This window comes from Tamandua tetradactyla, chromosome 14 (genome assembly GCF_023851605.1).
Source record: "Tamandua tetradactyla isolate mTamTet1 chromosome 14, mTamTet1.pri, whole genome shotgun sequence".
Classification (NCBI taxonomy): Eukaryota; Metazoa; Chordata; class Mammalia; order Pilosa; family Myrmecophagidae; genus Tamandua; species Tamandua tetradactyla.
In genome coordinates, this window is record NC_135340.1 from 33511414 (window position 1) to 33535142 (window position 23729).

General features: G+C 39.0%; 2 long non-coding RNA genes across 2 annotated transcripts; both read right to left on the reverse strand.

Annotated features, from left to right (window-relative positions):
• Window positions 1–7881: 7881 nt before the first annotated feature.
• On the reverse strand, window positions 7882–11708 carry LOC143654891 (uncharacterized). The gene is made up of 3 exons (XR_013162021.1): window positions 11325–11708; window positions 11117–11228; window positions 7882–9539 (listed from the first exon to the last, which is right to left on the reverse strand). It is a non-coding gene; the product is annotated as an uncharacterized LOC143654891 (long non-coding RNA).
• Window positions 11709–15961: 4253 nt separating this feature from the next.
• On the reverse strand, window positions 15962–19293 carry LOC143654892 (uncharacterized). Its single transcript, XR_013162022.1, has 3 exons — window positions 17098–19293; window positions 16915–17008; window positions 15962–16733 (listed from the first exon to the last, which is right to left on the reverse strand). It is a non-coding gene; the product is annotated as an uncharacterized LOC143654892 (long non-coding RNA).
• Window positions 19294–23729: the final 4436 nt, after the last annotated feature.

Sequence of the window (23729 nt, forward strand, 5' to 3'; positions counted from 1 at the left end):
TATAAATTAAATAAAAGTGAAAATTGAATGTTCATACAAAGTTGAAATCCTAGAATTGGATACTGAAGCATGTGGCATTCTATGTAACAAGATGATTTTTCATTTTGGTTAAATTGAGTAAAATTTATATATAGTGAAATACACATATCATTAATGCACAATTTGATGAGTTTTGAACAATATTTGTACCTATGTAACCAACACCCCACCAAGATATGGAACACTTTCATCACTCCCGAAAGTTCCTGCCTGTCCCCCAGGCAACTACTGTTCTAATTTCTGTCACCATTGATCAGTTTTGCCAGCTCTTCAGCTTCATATAAATGCATCTATAAATTATGTATGCTTCTGTATCTGGCTTCTTTAACTCAGCGTAATGTTTTTTTAATTCATGCATATTGTGTGTATCAGTGACTGATTCTTTTATATTGCTGAATAGTAAAGTATTTCGTCATATGACTATATCAGAATTTTTTCATGTACATTGGGTTGTTTACAGTTTGGGGTTATAAATAGAATGATTATAAATAAAAAAAGTGTTAAAATATCTCATGTATGCTAAAATCCCCTTTGGCTACCAATCCCAATTGGCCCTTTCATCACACAGTACTCTAATCCTTTCTTCATCATCTTCAGTTTTGAGTTGATACCCCCACATGTACTCCTATAGATTTACATACATATAACAAATGTATGTAATAACAGAAAAAACATGGTTTTTAAATTTAATAAAAATTACACATTTTACACATACTTTCTGAACTTTGTTTTATAGACTCAGTAGTTACTCTTATGATCTCATTATATTAACACATACAGGCCCTTCTGCTGCATTGTACTCCATACTATGGATATACCATGATTTACACAGCCCCTCCACTATCAGTAGAGGTTTTCTCCATGAAACTAGGAAATACAACACTGCAATAAACTTTTTAGACATTTTTCTTTATTCACATGTGTCCATGTTTCTGTTGGAGCAGAGACTAGGAAGACGTGAGAGAAAGAGACATGTGGTAATGTTGGTGAAAAGCCTTCCAGGCAGAGGGAATGTCAGGGCCAGAAGGACTGAGCACAGGTGGTGACTGGCATGTCTGAGATGAACAAGGGCAGCAGAGCTGGAGCAGACTGAGGAGGGAGGTGAGATCAGAGAAGCAGGGGAGCTGATTACGGCATCCTTGCATATTGTATGGAAAGAAGCTTGTATTCTATCTGATCAAGACAGAAAGACACTGGAGAATTCTGAGCAGAGGAATGTCAGTCTATGTCTTACATTTTCAATGGATCACTCTGGTTGTGATTTGAAGAATAAACTGAGGAGGGACAGGAGAAGTAGATGTGAAACCAATTGAGAGACATAGAGGGGAATCAACTTCCCCTCCTATTTGTAAAATTCATACAGAACTCTATTTGTGAACTTGGCAATATGTAGAGTCATATTTTTTTTTTTCTTTTCTATCTGTGCTATGGAGTCAGTGTGGGAAGGAGAAATCAGGAAAAGGCTCACGCCATTATGGAAAGATTCAAAGCCCCTTATTTTCTCAATTGAATTTGAGGTTATGTTATTTCCTGAGAGTAGAGAGTGGGGCTATAGTAAGGAGCCAAATTAGTATCAAGATTTGAGGAGTCAAGTAGAGACTTCTGGTTAAGATGGCTATGAGTGAATACCTTGAGCATCTCCAAGAGAGTAATGTAAAATGACAAGTTTGTATGTGAGTGTATGTAGTTAAGTTACATAGAACTTTTAAAAAAATTAAACACATCAAGATTGAAAAGCTGAAACACACAACAGTAAACAGGGACTACATCAATGGTTTCTGTGCTCTGGGTACAAAAAGAAGCAGACACACTCCAAGTTTTCTAACAAATGGGTGATGAGGAGGATCTTAGTTAGGAAGTGGGACAAGGCTTATGGCTTCAATTCAGGGGATGAGTCAGACTTCTCCCTCCACAAAAAAGGAGACTGAAATGTTAAAAAAAAATGAAAAAAGTGATCAGACTTCCTCTAGAGATACAAATGAAGCTCATCTATATAGGACTAAGGTAAATCAGAATACTGGGTAAAGGGTGGTATGATACATATGTTAAAACCTCATGTGAGATCAAAGGGTGAGATGTTTATTTGGTGAAAAATTTATATCTTGGGTAGCACATTATCTAATTTAACTTGTATGGCTTACATGAACACCATATTCATATGAAATCATGAATAGGGTGTGAGATCTTGTTGGTTTTTACAAGTTAGTGTGCTACCCTGATATATCCTATAGTCATTTGGGAAGAAAATAAAAAAGTACTTGCAAAGCCCCTTATGGTTCCAGGGAGAAAGGAGGAAACATTAAACTTCCCCAACTGGGGAATTCCTGATAATCATGCAAGCAGTGGGGACAACTAATTCAATAGGTTGAGCACCCAATCTTGGGGCGCACCCCTATGGAGCTTATTCCTGTAAAGGAGAGGCTAAGCCTACTGATACTTATGCCTAAGTGTCACCCCCAAAGAGCCTTTTCTGTTGCTCAGATTTGGCCCCTTTCTCTAAGCCAATTTAGCAGGTCAACTCACTGCCCTCCCTCTGCATGAGTCATGACTCTCAGAGGTGTAAATCTCCCTGGCAATGAGGATCCTGACTCCTGCAGATGAGCTGGGCCTGGTGTCATTGGAATGAGAAAGATTTCTTGACCAAAAGGGGGAAGAGAGAAATGAGTCAAAATAAAGTCTCTGGGGCAGAGAGATTTCAAACAGAGTCAGAAGGTTCTCCTTTCGGTTATTCTTGCACATTATATAGATGTCCTTTTTTAGTTTGCGGTGTATTGGAGTGGCTAGAAAGATGTACCTGGAAATGTTCAACTGTGCTCTAATAGCTTTGATTCTTGAAGAAATTGTATAACTATATAGTTTTACAGTGTGACTGTATGATTATGAAAATCTTGTGTCTGATGCTCCTTTCATCCAGGCTGTGTTAGTTTGTAAGCTGCCAGAATGTGATAAACCAGAACTGAAATGGCCTTCATAAAGGGGAATTTAATAAGTTACAAGTTTAGAGTTTTAGGCAATGAAAATGCCCAAATTAAGGCAAGAGCAAAAGGAAGGTCCATGGGTTAGGAACACCGCTGTCAGTTGCGTAGTTATGCAGCTGGCATCTGCCTCCAGGTTCAGGTTTGTTTAACATCTCCTGCTGACATCTGCTGGGCTCTGAGCATCTCTACACATCCATGTCTCTGTTCTCCACATGTCTGCATCTGTGTCAGCTCTGCTGTGAAGTTTCTGTAGGCTCTGAGGCTTTGGTTGTTTCTCTATGTCCTGCCATTTTTGACCTTTCTCCAAAATGTTTCCACTTTTAAAGACTCTAGTAATCTAATCAAGACCTACCTGGAATGGATGAAGCCACATCTCCATCTAATGAAAAGTTAATACCCACAATCAGACATTTCACAACTTCACGGAGATAATCTAATCAAAGATTCCAATCTACAGTATTAAATCAGAGTTAAAGAAATGGCTGCCTCAATGAGACTGAATCAGGATTAAAACATGGGTTTTCCGGGGTGCATAATATTTTCAAACTGGCATACAGGGTATGGACAGATGGGTAAAAAATGAACAAATAAATAATAGGGGGAGATACAGGTTAAAATTGGGTAGACTGAAACAGGGGCTCAATGAGAGGGAGGTTCAGGTGTATGGGATATATGAGTTACTTTTATTTCTTTTTCTGGAGTGATGCAAATGTTCTAAAAGTGATCATGGTGAAGAAAACACAACTATGTGATGATATTGTAGCCCATTGATTGTATAATATGGTTGGACTATACATATGTGGATATTTTGCACTTTAAAAAAGAAGGCTGAAATTGTGGGTTGCAGTTTGGTTCATGTAGAAATAAGTACCTGCAGTGGAAAGAGGAGACAGACACTGACTTGCAGCAAGGACCTGTAATAAGCCACTCATGTCCTCATCAAAAGCACCTATGACAGGTTACAGCCATCTTAGGATAGGTATCCAAGTGTAGGGATAACTTTAAAAGCAGGTTGGAGGAAAATGCAAACCGGCTATGTTTTGAGAATGGAAGTCCATAAAGAGTTTATAAAATGTGCTTATAAACTACATTCTAATATACATTAAGAAAAATACACACCAATGTTCAGACTAGCATTATTCAAAATAGCCAGGAGCTGGAAGCAACCCAACTGTCTCTTCACAAATGAATGTATAAACAACTTTTAACATATGTTTATTTATATAAAATAAGCATTTTATATAAAGTTTTATTTATATACATACAGTGAAATATTATTCAGCCATAAAAGGGAATGAAGTTTTGATACATGTTACAACATGTGTGAACCTTAAAGACATCATGTTGAGTAAAATAAGCCAGACACAAAAGTACAAATACGGTATGATCTTAATTGCATGAAATCATTAGAATTGCACACTCATAGAGTTATAAATTAGAGTACAGCCTCCAAGGGGAGGTGGAGATGGAGAATGAGGAGTTGATGCTCAGTTGATAGAATTTCTGCTGAGGGGATAGAAAAGTCCTGGCACTGGATGGTATTGATGGTAGCACAACATTGTGAGTGTAACTAATACACTTATCATGGTCAGGTTCATGTGTCAACTTGGCCAGGTGGTGGTGTTGGTCATCTGGTCAGGAGAGTGGTTGGCCTGTTCTGCTGCTCTGAGGACATTTCATGGACTTAAATCATGATTACATCAGCTGCATCCACAGCTGGTTGCATTTGTGACCAGCTAAGGGGAATGTTTTGCATAAATGAGTGATGCTTAATCTAATCACCTGAGGGCTTTTGAGGAGAATTCAGAAGAGACAATTACTCTTCCTACTTCAGCCACCCAGCCTCTCCTGTGCAGTTCCTCCATCCGAGTTGCCAGCTTCACAGCTTGCCCTATGGATTTTGGACTCTTGTATTCCCATGGTTGTCTGGCCAGCCTCTCCTGAGAGTTTGTTGAGGAACTTCATCTGAGTTACCAGCTTGTGGCCTGCCCTATAGACCTCGGACTCTACATTCCCATGGTTATATGAGACACTAATAAGTTTTATATCTACTGTTATCTCCTGCTGATAATGTTTCTCTACAGAACCCTAATTAACACACCATTGAATTATGTCCTTGAAAGTGGTTAAAATGGGAATTTTTGCTGCATATATGTTACTGCAATAAAAATTTTAAACCATAAAGTATAATTAAAAGAATGTTTTCAACATGATAATCAAAACTTGAACTCACTCCAGATTTCATTTTAAAATTGTGGCACTAAAATGTATATGTTCATTAAAATAAAAAAAAATTAAAGCATTTGGAGAAACTCTAGATTAGATTCAGTTCAGCTGAAAGCCATGAGCTATATGACAATACTGAAGTACAGTCATACAATAGAGAAGATGGCATAAAGAAAAATCTGTCTATGGATTGAGTAATTCCAACATGTATCAATTAGGATATCCAGAAGCAGGCAATGAAGAGAATGAGAGAAAATAAATACCTGAAAATCCAGAATTGTTGAAAAACACACATCTATAAATTAAAATGACATTCCAGAATTCTTAAGGAATTAAAATAAATCCAGACCTAGAATCAAAGTAGTATAACTAAAAAAGCATAAAGAATAAGTAAAAGTCCTAAAAGTTTAAATATGCAGACAAAAAAGAAAAACAAAACAATAAAAAGCAAAAGGAAAAAAAAGACTAACCTTGGCTTTTCACCAGTAATAATTGTCTAACAGTAATGAAGCATTTTTTTTCAGAGTGCAAAAGGAAAATGCCTTTAACTGGTATTCTATATCCAGGTAAAGAATCATTGAATTGAATAAATACAATTTTCAAATATTCAAAATCTACGCTAATTTACTACTTACTGTCCCTTACTGATGTAATTCCAAAGATAGTATCTTGGTCTATCTTTGGAATTATTCTTAGCTGCTAAAACAAATACCATACAATAGGTTGGATGAAACAATGTGAATTTACTGACTCATGGTCTTGAGATCAGAAGAAGTCCAAAAGTCAGCAATGCTTTCTTCCTGAAGACGGTGGTGCTCTGGGGCTGGCTGCCAGTCACTCTTGGTCCTTGGCTCTTCTGTCACATACCAATGTACATGATGGCCTCTCCTGACTTTTTCCTCCACCTGACTCTCCCTCTGCCTATGAAGGACTTCAGTGATCCAGAATAAAGCCCAGCCTGACTCAGTGGGTTGTCAATTAGTTAATTGAAGTTACTCTGAGAAGATTTGACTGACCTTGGGAGAAGGTCACCAGAATGTGAACCAGGACCAAGAACACAGTTCTTGGGGAACACAGTCCAATCTGCCACAGATTGGTGGTTCACCAAGGAAAAAGAAAATTATACCAAAAAGAGTGAGATACACAAGGAAAAAATTTTACAGGATAACATCAGGCACAGAAAAAAGTACATGGTTTTATATACATATACATATATGCTTGTTATAAGAAAAAAGTACACTTCACATTCTACACATCTGCAGAGATAAAAGATAAATTCACTGATGCAATGGTAGACAAATATGAAAAGAAAAAAACAAGATCATATTGAGAGAAAATATTAGAAATGAGTCCAAATATATCAGTAATAAGAACATATATAAAAAGAGATAATCTGAGTGAATTAAAATAAAAATATCTAGAAATAAACTTCTTAAGAGACAAACAAGAGAAAAATCAGTCACAGAAACTGAGCCTACAAGATGGGACTCATCCTGCTCCCCCTGAGTACAGAGACTTAGGCCCCCTCCCTCAACCACTGAACCAACGACATCCACCAGAAACATCTCAGAAGAGCATCAACTCTGCAGTAGAGGCAGTAAAGGAGGAGTCCAAGAGAGCAGCAAGTTCCCCTAAATTGACTAAATTAACTCCTGCAAAGTTGAGATCTAAGACAAAAGATAAAAGGCTTGGGGAAAAAATTAATATTGGGACAGTAAAGAGAAGAAAAGGAAAGCTCACAGGATAAAACACTACGAAGAAACTAAAGATTACCTGCAAGAAAGAGTAGAACTAAAAGTGAGGAAATTCCAGACTCTGACATAGCAGGGAAAAAATAATCCATGTCTAAATTATAAATTATTTATAAATACATGTTTCTAGTTCTCTAGAAATACACTTAAGAGAAGATGAGAAACCACATCATCAAAATTATATATAATCATTCTGTTTACCAGAAATAAGAGAGATATTGAATCAAGAAGACTTCAGCTGTCCAGTTTATGAACTTCACATTTTATTTATTTGGAGGGTCAATTTTAATATCCTATCATATGAAACATATCATGAAAAGTGATTTGGAGTCATAATTATACATGTAAAATATCTTGAACATTTTGACAATCTACTTTTTATGTCCATGTTTTAGTGCATTTCTTTCTCAATAGAAGAGCTCCCTCATCTTAGATATCTCCCTAAGAATTTGTGTGGGTGTCTAATTATCATAACAAATTTGTTTATGTATTTCAAAGATTAGATATGTGTATTGAATGTGTTGTGCATTTGGTAGTAAGTATAAGTTAGTGGAAAGATAGATATATATAATTCAGACGTTACCTAAAAGCTTTTTAATATTTTAATATTCATCTTTTATGTCAAAGTGCCTCTGAACCTTAAGTTAAACTTTTCTGGAATAACTGTTTAGAAAGGATTACAATCATGACTGGTAGATTTTCAGAGTTGCATCAGTAATTATCTACAAGTTGTTCATAGTATCTGCATATCACTTACCAAATAAGAATGACTATATTAAAGTGTTAGGATGTGTAATCTACATTCAAACTTTCTCAGCACACGCCACCAGATATACTTGCGTGCTAGGTCAATTAAGCTTTAACTCTAAAGAGAATCAACTGTCCCAGATGAGAATGAAAACCCCAGAAGTGGTCAGTTAATGTTGAAACAGAAGGCTACTACACAGAAGAAACTAAAGTCAGCCATCTATATCTTGATCCATAACTGAGCTTTGGCTAAATTGCAAAGGGAGTATCAGAATCAGAGTTTTCATCGGACAAATTTTGGGCGCACAGGTAGTTCAGTGGTAGAATTGTCACCCATCATGTGGGGGACCCAGATTCAATTCCCAGTCCATACACTTTCCCCACCCTCCCCCCAAAAGAAATCCAGCCACAAATGGTGCTGCAATAATGTCACATGGAAAAGAATGAAATTAGACCCCCAGCATACAGCATACAAACAATAATAAAATAATAAAATTAGTGGCATGTTATATAGCATAAGGAATATTAGAAAAGGGTTTTTGTGGGCAAAATGAATTTTTTTAAATATGATTTGGCTACTAATCTCAAGAGACACACTCTAAGGAAGTCTGAACCTTCACTATCAATAATGACACTAAAGACCACATCCTTGAAAGATCCAGTGTCCAGCCAATGATGGACACAGCTAAATGGATAAACAAATTGTGGTAATACTCATGCAATCAAATATTAGTCAGCAATAAAGAGGAATGAATGACTGACACACATGACAGCATAGATGAATTTTAAAAATATGGTGCACGAAAAAAAGCAAGCACAAAAGAGTATCTACTCTATGATTCCATTGATTTGAAGTTCTAAAACAGTCAAAATAAATCTATGATGATGTAAATAAGAACAGCCATTGCCTCCATTGGTAGGTTGAATGGAAAGCGACACATGAAAGTTTTCTGGATTGAGGGAAGCATTCTGCCTTTGGATTATTTTAAAATCTTTTTGCCTTCCCACTCCACTTTACATAAATAGAATGACAGAAATAAGGATGGATTAAAGGAGTTATGTGTAAGAAAAATGACTTAGAATTACTATCTTCAGACCCATTCTCCTTGGTTAATGAAGGCTTATTTATGTTTTCATGTAGTTTGCTAATGGTGCCAGAATGCAACACACAAGAGATTAATTGGCTTATAATAAGGTGATTTATTTTGTTACAAATTTAGTCATTTTGGAAGGCACATTGTGACATCTGCTGGCCCTTTCTCCCAGCTTCTGTATTCAAATAGTCCGTCCCTGGGGCCTGTCCTTTCTTCATCCCCAGACTTCTGGGTCTGAGTCACCTCTGTGTACTCCTCTGACTTCTCTTTTTTAAGTCTCCAGCTAATTAAATTAAACATTCTTCATTGCAGAAGGCACTCCTCTTAGCCAACCACAGATGTAATCAACCATAGATGAATTTCACATGCTGATGATTTATGTCCACAGCATCAAAACAACAGAACCACCTGTTCAAGTTCACACCTGAACCTAACTACTACATGTTTTAAGTTAAAATCATGAAAGAAAGAATGAAAGAAAAGGAAAGAGAATAGGAAAATATCTCAGGGAGAATTTAGGAGTGGGGAGGCAGGAGATGCATCCCAGCTGCTTGGGGTCCTTGGTGTGGAACATATTTTTCTTCAATACTCACCCTGAATTCAGCATCAAAAGAACCTGGTAGTCTTTCTTCTCATATTAATCTGCATGAAGTATGCACAGCAATTCAATTCCACAATGTGACTGAGCTGATAACAATTAGTTTCTGGAAGATGATCAGCCAATCAGAGATAGAAGAAGGTATGGTCAACAATAGAAAGGAAGGGAGGAGAAAGGAAAACAATAAATAAACAAAAAATGTCTTATTCATTATTTAATGTCTGTAACATCCCATTATTTCTATTACTGGCCTCTACTTGTCATTCAAAAACATTAACCATATATAATCACCACCATGACATAAATACGGATAATTTCCCAGTGTGCCATTTCCCAAGATGAATCATTGACCATAGTCTATTTATTCCATTTATATTTTGAGGGTTCCTATGCACCCACTCTCTTACACATGATAGTGACAACCAATTAGCAGTTACAAAGTTCTCTTCAATTTTCCTCCTTCCTCGGTATATTGGTTAGCTTCCAAAGCTCTAGGCACATGACAATTACAAAGCTTCTTATATATAAAATCCTTTCATCTAGCCTGAAGAAAATCATGTATTTACACATGATGTAGTGACCCTCCACTGCAATTCTTATCAATATTTCTTCCAGAGCTTGGTGTTACTAAACTTACTACATGATTGTGACACTGTTGGCATGTAAGAATTAATCTCTAATATTCCAACAGTAAAATCATACAAAAATAGGGTGAAAGCAATGAGAACTAAATGGAAGGAATAAGCAACAGAGATTATTCTCACAAATTTCCAATGTAGGTGTGCCAAATTTAAAATTTTAAAGTAATATGAGATATTTTTTAACTGGAAAAAGGTTTTCAAGAAACAGATTACTTCTAAATCTTCTTTGAACTTCTGCACTATTCATAAATAATGCCCAGAACTAACATGACTGTGACAGTTTTCTAAGTTCTACAATTCCAATCAATCTCCTACTACTGACTAATATTTCATTAGCATTCTCCCTAAATGGAGGCACTTAGGACTGAGACAAAATAGTCTGGCACATTGTGACTAGCACAGTGAGAGACAGGGAAAAAATTCCCAAGATAATCACCCATTAATGACCAAGAAGAGAAAGAGGCCAACTGAGAGGGAAAGAAGAGGACACATCATCTTTCATTTTCCATGTTATTTAAAAGAAAAAAATCATGCATGAAGCACAGCTTCTCCTACAGCATCTCAACTCACACAGTCACCCCTTACAGCAGTCAATCTTAGGCAAGTCCTCGAGCACCTGATTATTACATTAGAAGAGGACAGTTGCTCCATCATTCTAGAATATTAACTATTTAACGTTCTGTAGTTTCTACAAAGGGCAAAGAACTTCTGAAACAATGTTACCAGGCATTGCCCTCTTTGTCCTGTTTCTCATTATAGAAGAAAATCTTTGAACATAGCACAGGCAGAGCACTTGATTCTCTGACAAACCCACCAGGGCAGTGGTTTGTGCTCAGCTCCCCCTGCAGTTCCAGACACTGTGTCACTCAGTGCACAGAAGTACACAGCCGAGTCACTCCAATGGACCATGTGTTTCTTCAGGTTGAAGGAAGATTTGCTCTTCTGAAATTCAGCCTCAAAACCTTTAATGCCTTTAACCTGGTTGTCCCCTGATACATATTTCAGGAGAAGCTGGAGACCTTGGCTGGGGTATTGGACATACCAGTAGAGATAAGAAGCTCCACTATAGGAATAGTTGCATCTCAGCTCTAGAGAGGTTCCTTCAGAGACAGACATGCGGACTTGAGGCTGGTTCACTGACTGGGCTCTGGCAGCTGCAAGAAAAGAAAGTTATATCAGGAAAAGCAATGCAGACTTCATTAGTAAAAGGGGGTGCTCATCAGGGTCTGTGGACCAAGGACTTTACTCACTCAGGGCAAGAAGCATCTGAAGGACTGGGATGAGCAGCAGGAGCATGGCTGAAGAGTGGAAAATAGGCTCCTTTCTGGATGCTCTTTCCTGAGCAGGCAGAAAAGTGCTGAGATGAGCCAGGATGCTTTCTGCACTCTGATTCCTGTCACTTCTTCCTGTCTGCTGCGATTTACATAAGGGTTCCTCAGACAGCTGCAGGGAGGAGGGGGTTAGGGGACCATGGGCATCTTCAACAGAAACAGGATCTTAGGTTTGTGCATCAGCACCCTCTGGAGGCCAGTGCAGGACCAAAGTTCACTACTCCCCAAAGAGAGCTAATTTGTGTTCCTCCTATTTTATTATTATATCAAAACTTCCACACAGCATGGTTCTTCCTTCCCAAAACTATAACGGTATATACTACTTTTAGATTAGAGACTAAAAATAGAGATTAAAAAAATAATTTAAAGTGTAAATGCATATCAAACTTGGTGTCCTAGTCCATGGGAGTCTTTAGGTATCAGGCTAATTGCTTTGGGCGGAGTTTTGGGTTGTTCAGTGTTGTCTTGGTGGTGATGGGGGATGCTTGAGCTATCCCTTGGCTTCTGCTCATACATACATATAGTAGACATACAAAGACTGTAAAACCAGAGCAGCACTATTTTTTCCTAATAATAAGGTATAACTCTGGATGGGAAGGTTTTGCCCCATTACTTCCAAATTCCATCCTAACAGAAAGAATAGAAATATAAAGGAAATAAGCCAATATTCACAGCAGTGAAAAGAATAGGGACCGTTCAGAGACAGGAGATTCACAAATATTTCCAGAAGACAGAAATCAGAAGTGCTAATATTGAAAGTTAAAATTAGAAAATGAAAAGCACCATTAAAAATAAGCTACAAGGAACAATTACTGTTGTTTTTCAGGCTGGTATTTATTTTCACGCCTGTTAGTTGTGGGCCAATGACAAAGTCTTTGGAAGAAAAAGCAAAGGACACAGGATTGCCTAATTCCTTAGACTAGTTCTGTTTGCTCAGCCCTGGATGAGTATAAAAGGACTCTTCATCCTCTGTGGTGGTAGAGGCAGCACCACAAAGTCAAATAAGAATAAAACTGGAAATTAAGTTCTCTTCTTTAGCATGTTCGCAAAAGTCTAAGAAATATTGATAGTGAGAAAAGTTAAAGAGTCTATTTAGGCACTCCAGAATGCCACAAGCATGGCCCAATAAAAAATAGCTAAAATTCAGAAATTCAAAAACTAGAAAAATTTGTGAACAATACAGCTTAGTTTTAGGTTATGCAAAGATGTAGTTTTCATAAGTTACACCATGCCTTAGGTCTAGATATGTTTCAGAATTCAGGAATTTGGGAGGTTTTAGAAAGTCTTCCAAATTTTAAGGGAAATATATCATTTCAGACACATTCTATGGAAGGAAGGAAAAGTTGAATCTTCAGGAATGAAGGAAGAGCTCCAGAAATGGTAAATAAATGGTGAATATGCAAGACTTCTCTTCTTCCTCTTAAGTTTCATTAAATACAGACAGCTGTTCAAAACAAAAGTAATAATACTATCTGTGGGGTATTCAATAAATGAAGATGTAATATATATATGAAATATGACATACAGGAAGTTCAGTGTTGGTGGGGAAAGAGACATTTTGTGCATGGTTTCTACATTTTCATGAATGGTACAATATTGACTCCCATTTGACTAACTATAAGACATGAACATGGTAATCCCTAGAACAACCATTCACAAAAAGACAAATGTAGCCAAAAAGCTACTAGCTACATTAAAACAGAATATTAAAATGTCTGTGAGGAGGCCTTGATGCATATTAACTCCCTCGGGTGTGGCCCGGCTCAGTGACACAATCACTTTTCGTGTTACACACAATCCACACTTAAATAACTTTATAGAGGAACTTATGAAGTATGAAGTTACCATAACAGTAAAAGTATGTGAAGCAACTTAGGGCATTGGTCTTATGGAGAAAGAAGGCATCCAGGCTCTTGATTGGTATTTTGATGATACACAACCATCCAACCAGATTGCTGATGATTGCCTCTCTTCTACCTCATAATATTTGAACTGAGACCTGAAGGATGAGAATGAACAAGCTTTGCGAGGAGTTTCAAGTTGGGAGAGGAAGGGTTCTAGACAGAAGAATCAGCAGATAGAAATGTGGAGAGTGACTTGGCATTGTCAAAAATGAGAAAGGAGATGAAAATGGCTGCAGCACAGTGTCACAGTAAGAATATTCAGTTAATGTGAGATTAAACCACTTCATGGTGTGATAAATGAGAATTCACTTTTCAGGACTAGGTTGGGTCTCTAATAGAATCATTCAGGATATTTTAGAAATGACCAGTTATCCTGCTAAACATGAATCGTCATCATCTTTGAAAGAGCAAATACACTGACCTGGGATCAACAGATGACCGAGAGGGACAGGTTTTGGCTCTCCCATAACACGATGCCATTAGTAACGACTAAAACTATCAAACAGCTTGTGACCTGTCACAGTCAAGGTAACTCCATGAATGTTGAGTCAGCATAATGCAGGGTCACAGCACTGCTAAACTTTCTGAGAGGAAACAAGAAGATAGTATGTAAGATGTCCAGCCAAATATCAAAACAAATGTATTAGTTCTATGAAGTCTTCTTCTCTACATAAGAAATGGAAATGATTTTTTTCCTCTGAAAAGGAGAAACAAGATAATTCAATGAATTCTCATTGTTGCACAATAAAATATTTTAATATATAATTCAAGCATTTTATTCATCAAAACTACAGACAAATTTCACTGAATTCAGGGTCCATTGAGCCTCGCTAGAGGAAAAAATCTTGATGGAAATTTAAAACCAGTTAAGTGATCTCCTAGCATGAAGTTGCTCAATCCATATAACTTAGGTGAGCATTTACCATGAGCCTTTAACTGTACTAGCCAGTATCAAATAATAAGAAAACAGTGAAGAGAATCTGTCTTCAAGATACTTAAGATCTAGTTCTAATGAAAAAACATGCACATAAGAAACACTAAGTGATTATAAACTTGTTGATGACATGATCAGAGTATGGACAGAATTCTTTTTTAAAAAATATTCTTTTCCTGATTCTATCCCTAACACATACTGAATATTTAAATGTATATATCTGTTATATTATATTTGTTTATATGTAAAATATGTGTATAAATATGTGAATATATTATAATTCCTTAACTAAAGAAAACCTCTTTTAAATTCTAGCTTTTCATAAACATATGGTAAGGGTAATTGCTCACAAAATAAAAGACACCTGCTAAGCGGCCATCACCCAGCCTCACCTACCCCCACATCATTCTCTGGAGAGGCCAAGAACACACTAAGCACTGTCCTCCAGCCTCTACTACACCCACCTCCTTCTCTATTGTGTGCTGTTCTGTAATCCAGGCAGATGTGGAGTCTAATGGACAGGCCCGGCCAGACCCTAACAGGGAAACCAGGGACAGGCAGCCCCAGGTGCTCATCAGAACAGGAGTTCTCAGTGGCAGGGCCTCCTCCTCCTGAGGGGCAGAAAACCACTTTTGCACTGTATAGATTTGTCTCTCTTCTCCAACATGATGTGGGGCTTACAGAGATGCCATCTATTTACCTTCACCTGGAGGCATTTGGGCCTCTCTGGGGACTGGACGACATGGGGCTTCTTCCCCTGCTCTTTGGACCCTCTGTGCTGTGCAAGTGACAAGGGGACTATTTGCCATTTCTGAGCTCTTTACACCATGAAACTTTCTCTTGTGCCCTTTGCCCGTGTTCCCACTACACACCTTTGCAGCAACTCTCTCCACAGTAATACTATAAACTGTGTAATGATCTTTTTTTGCTCATCAGTGTGTTGAGTGCATTTTCTCATTTCATTGCAAACATCATCTCAAATCCTGAGATTTTACAAAATAAGTCTCTCACCTTTTATAGCACATTGCATTTAACCAACCACAAAATCTTCACTATTAAGATATTTCCCATTTTTTTGTATTCTACATTACATTGCCATAGATGTTTTTGTGAGCATTTTTTAATTTTTCCTTATTCAATCCCTGAGGTAGAATTAAATGAAGATTATGAGTTTTTAAGGGCCCTAGATGCTGACAATACCTAAATATCATGTATCATTACCATACACAGTGCAAGGTTGTCTATGTAAAACTTTGCATGTCATTAACAGGAATTCTAGGCTTCTAACGATATGATTTTTATCCAATAACAGCAGAAAATATATGCTTTTATTGGTCCTGATGATTAGGAACTTTTTTTTAGATCCAAACTTTACCTTACATTTAGTCATTCCTGGAGCTAATATAGTAGTAGATTTATGACAGCCAATTTCATACATCCCTTTATTTCCCTCCAAATTTTCTTTTTCATTTACCAGAATTCCCACATCAATGCATTTTATTCTGTAGTCTGTATGTATTTTTATTGGCTCAAATGCACTGTGGAATGGACAAATAAAATAACAAAACAAGCAATGTAGATTGAGAACCACATCTCTGTTCTCTAGAGTTTAGGGTGTTTCCACAACACTGTGACTCCACTCCCTCAGCTGTAAAATAAAAGGTGAAGTTGAAAGAGTCCTAAGGCCTCACCTAATTCCAATACCTGATGAATTTACTATACAGACATTAGAGGAATGTAAAATAATCTCATGCATCTCAAAACCCACCTGCATCTCAAGCAGGCTGCATAAAGGATAGAGGAGACCTTCTAAAACTAGGCACTCCATCCTTATCCTCAGCAAATGCTCAGCACTTTCTTTTTTTTGATTTCAGAAAATTAAAGCTTTCAGGATAGTTTCAACTCATCAATCCAAATTCTTCATTTCAAGAGAGGAAATCAAATGTTGCCTAAGGTCATATACTCAGTACTGGAAGAAGTGAACCTGACATTTTTCTTTTCTACTCGAAACCTGGTGCCCTATGCCTCATTCAAGGACACTTTCAAAACATCACAGGTGTGAGAGGGTGTCCCTTTCACATTTTCAGCTGCTGATAGACTCTTCTTCATTGGAGCACATAACCACTCCCTCTACCCACAATCAGGACTTCTGAGAAGTATCTCGGGCAGGGTTTGGGTAGGAGCTGCAGGTGCCTGGTGAACACTGTGCATCCACAGCACAGAAGTAAGCAGCGGCGTCTGCAGTCCGGGAAGCCGTGATGACCAGGGAACTGAGTTTGGTGGAGGGATCCAGCGTGGCTCTCAGTCTTCCACTATGTTTCTGCCTCTCATTTGAACGTATTAAAATCAGTGAGGAAAGGCCTCTACCCGAATCTTGTCTATACCACTGTAAGTAGTTTATAGTAATTTTGTAACTGCAGTTCATGGTGGCATTTTCACCCTCCTGGATGATCATGTCCTGGGGATTCTGTTCCACTTGGCTGTTCACCCCTAGGCAGAAACAAAAGGACAGAGACCAGCAGTCAGTTGTTGAATTTCCACTCTCTGGTGTTTGCATAACCTTCCCTAACCTTCTATACATTTTCAGACTGACCAGAATGCTTTACCCCTCAGTCTTGGAGGCTCTGAACTTTGGTCTCCCTGTTCCCATCACCAATAGCCCCCAATTCACCGGCCAGCTGGAACCATAGAATCACCAACAACACTCCCAGGAGTTTCACCATTCTTCTTCCTAATTGTGCTTAAAGAATACTCAGCCCTAGGACCTGAAATGGAGCCACATTCCAAGAGTCAGTTCTCTTAACTAGTCTTTACACCTCCTGCAGCAACTCTGAGTGGTATTCAGTTGTCTTACCTCACCAATCGGAAGCTTTGTAGACACACATGCTGATCTCAACCCAAGTAGGGAGTCTGAGAACAGAATGGCACTGCCATCTGCTGGGGCAGCATCATCGTGCTCCTAGAATGTGCTCCAGGTGAAGAGTGCACTGGCTGATTCTGAAGAAATTTGAAAGGTGTTCCAAACTCTGCCTTTATTGAACTTTTCTGTTGACATTATCACAGGCTGAGAAAAGCTGCATGAGTTCCAGATCACACAAAGCCTCAGGATAATAATAATATTTGCTAATATTTATTTGCTTTACCCTTATGTACCAGGCATTTTTCTAAGGACTTCACATGTATCATTTTATTTGACTCTCACAATAACTTCTATAAAGTAAATAATGTTAATAATTCCAAATTTACAGATGAGAAAATTGAAGAATAGAGTTTAAATAATTTGTCCAAAGTTGCACCATTGGTAAGTGATGGTCTGAAATTAGAGCCCAGGCAGTCTGACTTAGTGTTGATTCTTAGAAACTTCCCAATACCTTGGAATTGATACACTTTCTGGTGTATTGCAGCATGGGAAAGGTATTACAATGACATGAAATAACTCCATCCAGGTTCCAGCCTAGAGTCAGAGCAGATACAATTTAATTCAGATAAAAACTCAATTAAGAAGGAATGTTCGAAACTAGTACTTACAGAATACATCTGAGAAGTACTGGTAAGTTTCTTACAAATATTGCAACAGAAACTAACTTTGGCTGAATTAAGTAAAAAAAAAGGGAATAAATGAAATGAATATTGGGTTTGCCTCTGAATCTCCAATAGGGGAAGAGAACTTGATTCAAAAATTACTCAGTGGAATAACACACAAAATAACTTTGGAGAACTGTGCCTGAGAGTATCCCCCAGGCTCCTCTTCTGAGCTCCAGATGCTGCAGACTGTGCTTGTATGGCTGCTGGTTGGAGGAGCTTCCATTTTAATATCTGCTATTTGCCACATGCTTTAGAAGAAGTTTGTGAAGAAATTTAGAATAGTCATTGTTGGGGTTTGAATCTTGGTCCCCACAAAATGCATGCTCAAGTCCTAACCCCTGGGTGTAAACTGATTTGTAAATAGGATCTTTGAAGCTGTTATTATAAGTTAAGATGTTGCCAAACTGAATATGGGTAGGTCTTAATCAATGTGGCTAAAATCCTCATAAGCAAAGGAAATTAGGCATTGACCAGCTTTTAAAAAGGGAGTTTTTAATGGTCCAATTTTACAGTACTCAGGCCATAGCAATGTCCAAACTAAGGCATTCAGGGAAAGATACCTTGATTTAATTAAGGCCAATGGTCCCAGAACACTTCTGTCAGCTGAGAAGGCATGTGGCTGGCATCTGCTAGTCCTTTGGCTTCAAACAGCTTCTTGGGGGCACATTGTTTCTGCATCTCCAAATGTCTGGCTCTCTTGGCGCTTTCATTTCTGAGCTTTATCCAAAGTGCTTCCCCCTTTAAATGCTCCACTAAATGGGTGCAGTCACATCTCCATCTAATCAGAAGGTCACACCCACAGCTAGGTGTGTCACATCTCCATGGAAACAATCTAATCAAAAAGATTTCCACTGTGAACAATAGGTCTGGGCCCACAAGATTGGATCAGGAATAATATGTGGCTTTTCTGGGGTACATAATAGTTTCAAACCTGCACACCAGTTTTCATGCTTGCCAAATTTTATCCATTCTTTGCTATCCACAGTGAATCCCAGATGAACTGGAAAATGGAACACATCCCCATCTTCTTCTCTCCTCCAAACCAAGAGCACTGCACCCTTGCCCCCAGATCCTAAAGCAAATGTCCTTTTGGTCTCCAAGATCAACCTTGCTAAAAAACTCTGTACTAGTTTACAACAAAAATAAAACCACAAAACCACCAAGGAAGTCATCACATCCTTCTCTGTTCTTACTCTGTGCAAGGCTGCCTCTAAAAACTGCCTTGTCTATTCACATCTTAAAAAATTCACATGCACACCTTAAATTAAAATGTTCTAAGCGAGCGGGGCCTTCCCGGGCGGCTGAGGGCGGGAGGAAGGATCGCGAGGCCCCAGTAGCCTGGCCTGGGGGTCCTGAAGTGGGGCGTGAGCGTGGTGGGGAAGGGGGCGCGGCTCCCCGGTGGGCGGCTGGCGGGGGAGGCCGTGCCAGCGGGCCGCTCTGGTGCCCTCCGACCTTCTGCCCCGGCATCGGCGTCCGGGAAGAGCCACCTCGGTCTGCCCTCGGCGTGGGCGCCGTCGGCCTGCCGCCCCCTGCCCGCCTCCCCAGCTCCCCTCGGGAGGGGGACGGGTAAACACCCGCGGGAGGGGAGGGGCGGGGCGGGGGAGGTGTCCGGAGGCCGCCGGGCCGGGGCGGGGCGCACTGGGGGCCCCTCCGCGCGGGCGGGACTCAGGGGGCGGGGGGCGGGGGCAGGAAACGAGCCCGGGTCCCGGCCGGCTGGCGCGGCCCCTTGACGTCGCTCGGCTTCCAGGGATCTCTCCCGGCCGCCCGCGGGCCCCTCCTCCGCCTCCCGCCTCCTGCCCGCGCCTCGCCTCGGCGCCGCGGCCGGCAGTTCTCGCTCGCAGCTCGCTCGCCCGCAGGCTCCTCTGTCCCTGCCGCCTTCGCCCCTCTCTCTCTTTCTCTCCGACCCTCTTTCTCTCGCTCTCGCTCCTTTCCCTCCTGCTCTCATCTGTCCCCTCCGCTCCAGTTCTAGTCTCTTCCCCCACCCCTTTTCTTCTTTCCCCTCTCCTTTCGCCCTCTCCTTCTCTTCTTTTCCTATCGTCCCCCCTGCCTGCCTCTCTCTTCTGTCTCTGTTTTTCTCCCCGTCTCTCTCTTGCTTTCTCTCTACCCCCCATCCCGCTCGGCCCTCAATTTTAAAAAATTAATAGTAAAAAAAAAGATGTTCTAAGCTAGAATACCCAAATAGTCAGAGACCAAATTTCACTACCTTATACAGAATCTCATCTCCTGCCAGGACCATCTAGTGTATTTGGGGAAACATAAACACTGTCATCTAAAAATCGGAGCTGCAGTTGCCCAAAAGTTCTGATGAAACTTCTTGTAAGGTTTCCTCCTCATTGTCTGCAATGTGATCTAGAATGTAAGTGCCTCTATATCGTTATAAGCACCATAGATTAGTACTTGAGACATCTGTGTGAAGACTTCAGTATGATTTCTAATTCCATGTTATCTCAGGCAGGAGACTTAAGTCTCAGCTTTCTCAACTGAAAGTAGGTGTAGTAACACCTACCTAATAACTTTTGAAAGGTTTCGAAGAGGTGATGCCTGCGTAGGTCTGCAGTGGTGGCTACCACAGACTTAATCCTAAACTAAAATTTAGGATGAGGTTTTTGATCTGTTCTATTACCTAATAAATCCTTGGTGTCTAAAATAGGCTGTGTCAAAAAATAGACACATGATAAGCTTTTGTGACTGAATTAATGGCAACATTTTTGTGATAGTGCTAGTAGAATGTTAATTTAACAAATATCTTTTTGAAGCCTATATATAGTCATCTACTTGTCAGGTGGGTTATATGTGCTGAGGATAAGCAGGAAAGGACTCTACACTCAAGGATTATAATCTAATAAGAAATAACATAATGTATTTGTTCATAGAAGCCAGTAGGGGATAAGTGCAGAAGACTAACATTTTTTTCTTATTGCTTCTGTATTTTCAGTGAAATAGAAAGCCACTGAACCATTCAGAGTGTGAATGTATGTGGATTTATTGGACATGTGAAATAGAATGTTCTAGTTTTAAAGCAAAATAATAGAAAAAGATATGCCATGCAAAAGCTAATCAAAATAGAGTTGCTATATCGTACTCAAATGAGACAACTTGACATTTTGGTAGAGGTAAGGAGATTTATTTGAAAATAATGAAAGTTTTTAATTTTGAGGTCATTATTAAATATGAAAAGGAAACATGTGGAACAGGAGAAAACAGTTGCAAACCATATATCTGATAAGTGTTTAATATCGAGAATATATAAAGAACTGCTGTAACTCAACAATAAAAACAGAAGAAACCTAGTTTTGAAAAGAGTGAAGAACTTGAATAGATACTTCTCAAAAGAAGATAAACGAATGACCAAAAAGCACATGCAAAAGATGTTCAACATCATAAGTCATAAAAGAATTGCAAATCAGAGCCACATGTGTGTATATATATATATACATTTATATATAAAATGTATATATATGTATATGTATAAATACATATATGTATAAATATATATGTATAAATTTAAATGTATATGCATATAAAATGTATATAATGGTATGTATAGAGAGATCTTTTTAAGTTTCATAAACCAAGTTATAAGTAAAATAACAAGGAAAAAATCTACATATTCAGATAGCAAAGTTCTTAAATTTTAAGTATTAAAAACTAACTTAGATACCACATGATCAGCTGTCAAACAGAATCCTTCTATACTGCTTTTGGAATTGTAAGATGCTGTAGCCACAGTGGAAAAAGTTTTGTCAGTTTCTAAGAAAAGTTAAACAGGATTACCATATGACCTGTCAACTCCACTCCTAGGTGTAAAACCAAAAGAACTGAAATCAGGAACTCAAACTTAAACTGTACATAAATGTTCACAACAGTTTTATTCACAATTAACAAATGGTGGAAACAGCTCCAATGTCCATTAACAGATTCACAGATAAGCAAAATGTAGAATATTATTCAGCTATAAAAAATGAATGAAGTTCTGATACATGCCATAATATGGATGAATCTTGAAAGCATTGTGTTGTGTAAAATAAGTTAGGAACAAAAGGAAAATATTGTATGAATCCTCTTATACAAAATAGCTAGAACAAGCAAGATTATAGGGTATCAGAAGCTGTGGAAGGAGAGAAAGAGAAATTATTCTTCCATAGACACAGAGCTCTAGTTTGGGGTCATGATAAAGTTATGGTAATGGATGATGGTTGTATTAAAAAGTAAAATGTGATGTAGGTGGTATATGCCCTAATTCCCCGCATAGGGTTATGAAGAGAGGTGTTCAAACATAGGAAGGATTGATCCATTAAGACTGTAATTATACCAATAGAGTCTGAATTTTCTATAGGTTATGAGTTTTCTATTATATCCACAGTTTGACAAATAACAGATATCCTCATATTCTGGTAAATCCAGGGAGAGTCTAGTGACCCATCAGCCACCGAAGCCAGTGTATTGTGGATGGACTCATAAGAGAGTTTCAGAGCTTAAAGGAAAGACAAGCAGGGACAGAGTGTCCGTGTGGGTGGATTCAGGGCATATCCAGCAATTAGAATGGTTCTCTGCAGTTGATATTGTTTGGATGGTGCCCAGAAGAGGATGGTAAGGAGTTTTTTGGGTATTGACTGTGAAGGAGAGCAAGATGAAAAACAAGGAGGTTAGTGCCATGGTTTAGGTAGATGTAGTGGGGTAAAATAAAGACCGGATTTGCTGCCACTGAGGTCCTGGAAGGTGTCTTGGAGGAATTTGTCCAGCAGGGACATTAGCAGTCACTTTAAGGCCCCTGGAAGGTGAGGAAGTAGAGAGATTATTTCAGTGAGGAGTTGGAAGTGGGTTTGGGGATGAAGGTCCATTACTGGGCAGTTTGGTTATTTTGAGAGAAGTTTGTCCTGTGGGGGTAGATTGATCTACTGAATTAAGAGGATAATAGAGCTTTATTCTGCTTAGGTGGTGCCAAGCAGTGGTCTTTTTTGCTAGTTTAAAAGTTGAAGGTGTTGATAGGACTACCATGTAAGGTCCTTCCCAGGTGGTTGGAGGGGTTTGGTGGTTGCATAGTTTTGAGATCTCCAGGGCTGAGTGTGGATGTGATGGTGGTATTGGGGCTTGGGAGAAGAGTGTCTGGGTGTCAGCAAAGAAACGTTCTTCATTGGGAAAGAGTGAGGAAGTAGTCTCCCATGGGGGACTCAGGGAGGTAGGTTGCCTAGGAGGAAAGGACACCCATATATGAGTTTGAATGAGAAGGGAGGATTGTCAGGGGAGTGCCCTGAGAAGAGGGAGAGCAAGTGGTAAGAGCTGTGCCCAAGGAGTGTGGAGTTCTGCTGCTAGTTTGGTAAGGTGTGTTTTTAGTAAGTGGTTGGCTTTGTCTACTTTTCCTGAAGATTGGGGATGATAGAGGATGTATAAGTCCCAGGTGATACATAGAGCTAGGGAGACTCATGTGAATTATGAAATGAATGCAGGCCATTATCAGACTGTAATGAATGTAGGGTTCCAAAGTGGGGAATAATGTCAGAAAGTAAGACAGCTACAGATTAGAAGGCCTTTTACATATTATAGGATGGTATACTATTGGTTTTAAATTGTGTGAGATTTTGGGCTAAAGCTTGCCCAAAGAGATGGGGAGAGTCTTGAAAACTTTGGGGGAGGACTGTCCAGGTGTATTGAGAAGAACGGTTAGGTATCAGGGTCTGTCCAAGTAAAGGCAAAAAGTTTCTGGGATTCAGGGTGTAAACGAATTGTGAAGAAGGTGTCTTTGAGATCCAAAACTAAGAAACAGGTTGTGCATGCTAGAATTTTGGATAAGAGCGTATACAGCTGGGGAGCACCAGGTGGAGGGGAATTGTAGCCTTACTGATAGCATGGAGATCTTGGACTAGCTGGTATGAACCGTTAGATTTCTTTACAGGAAGAGTA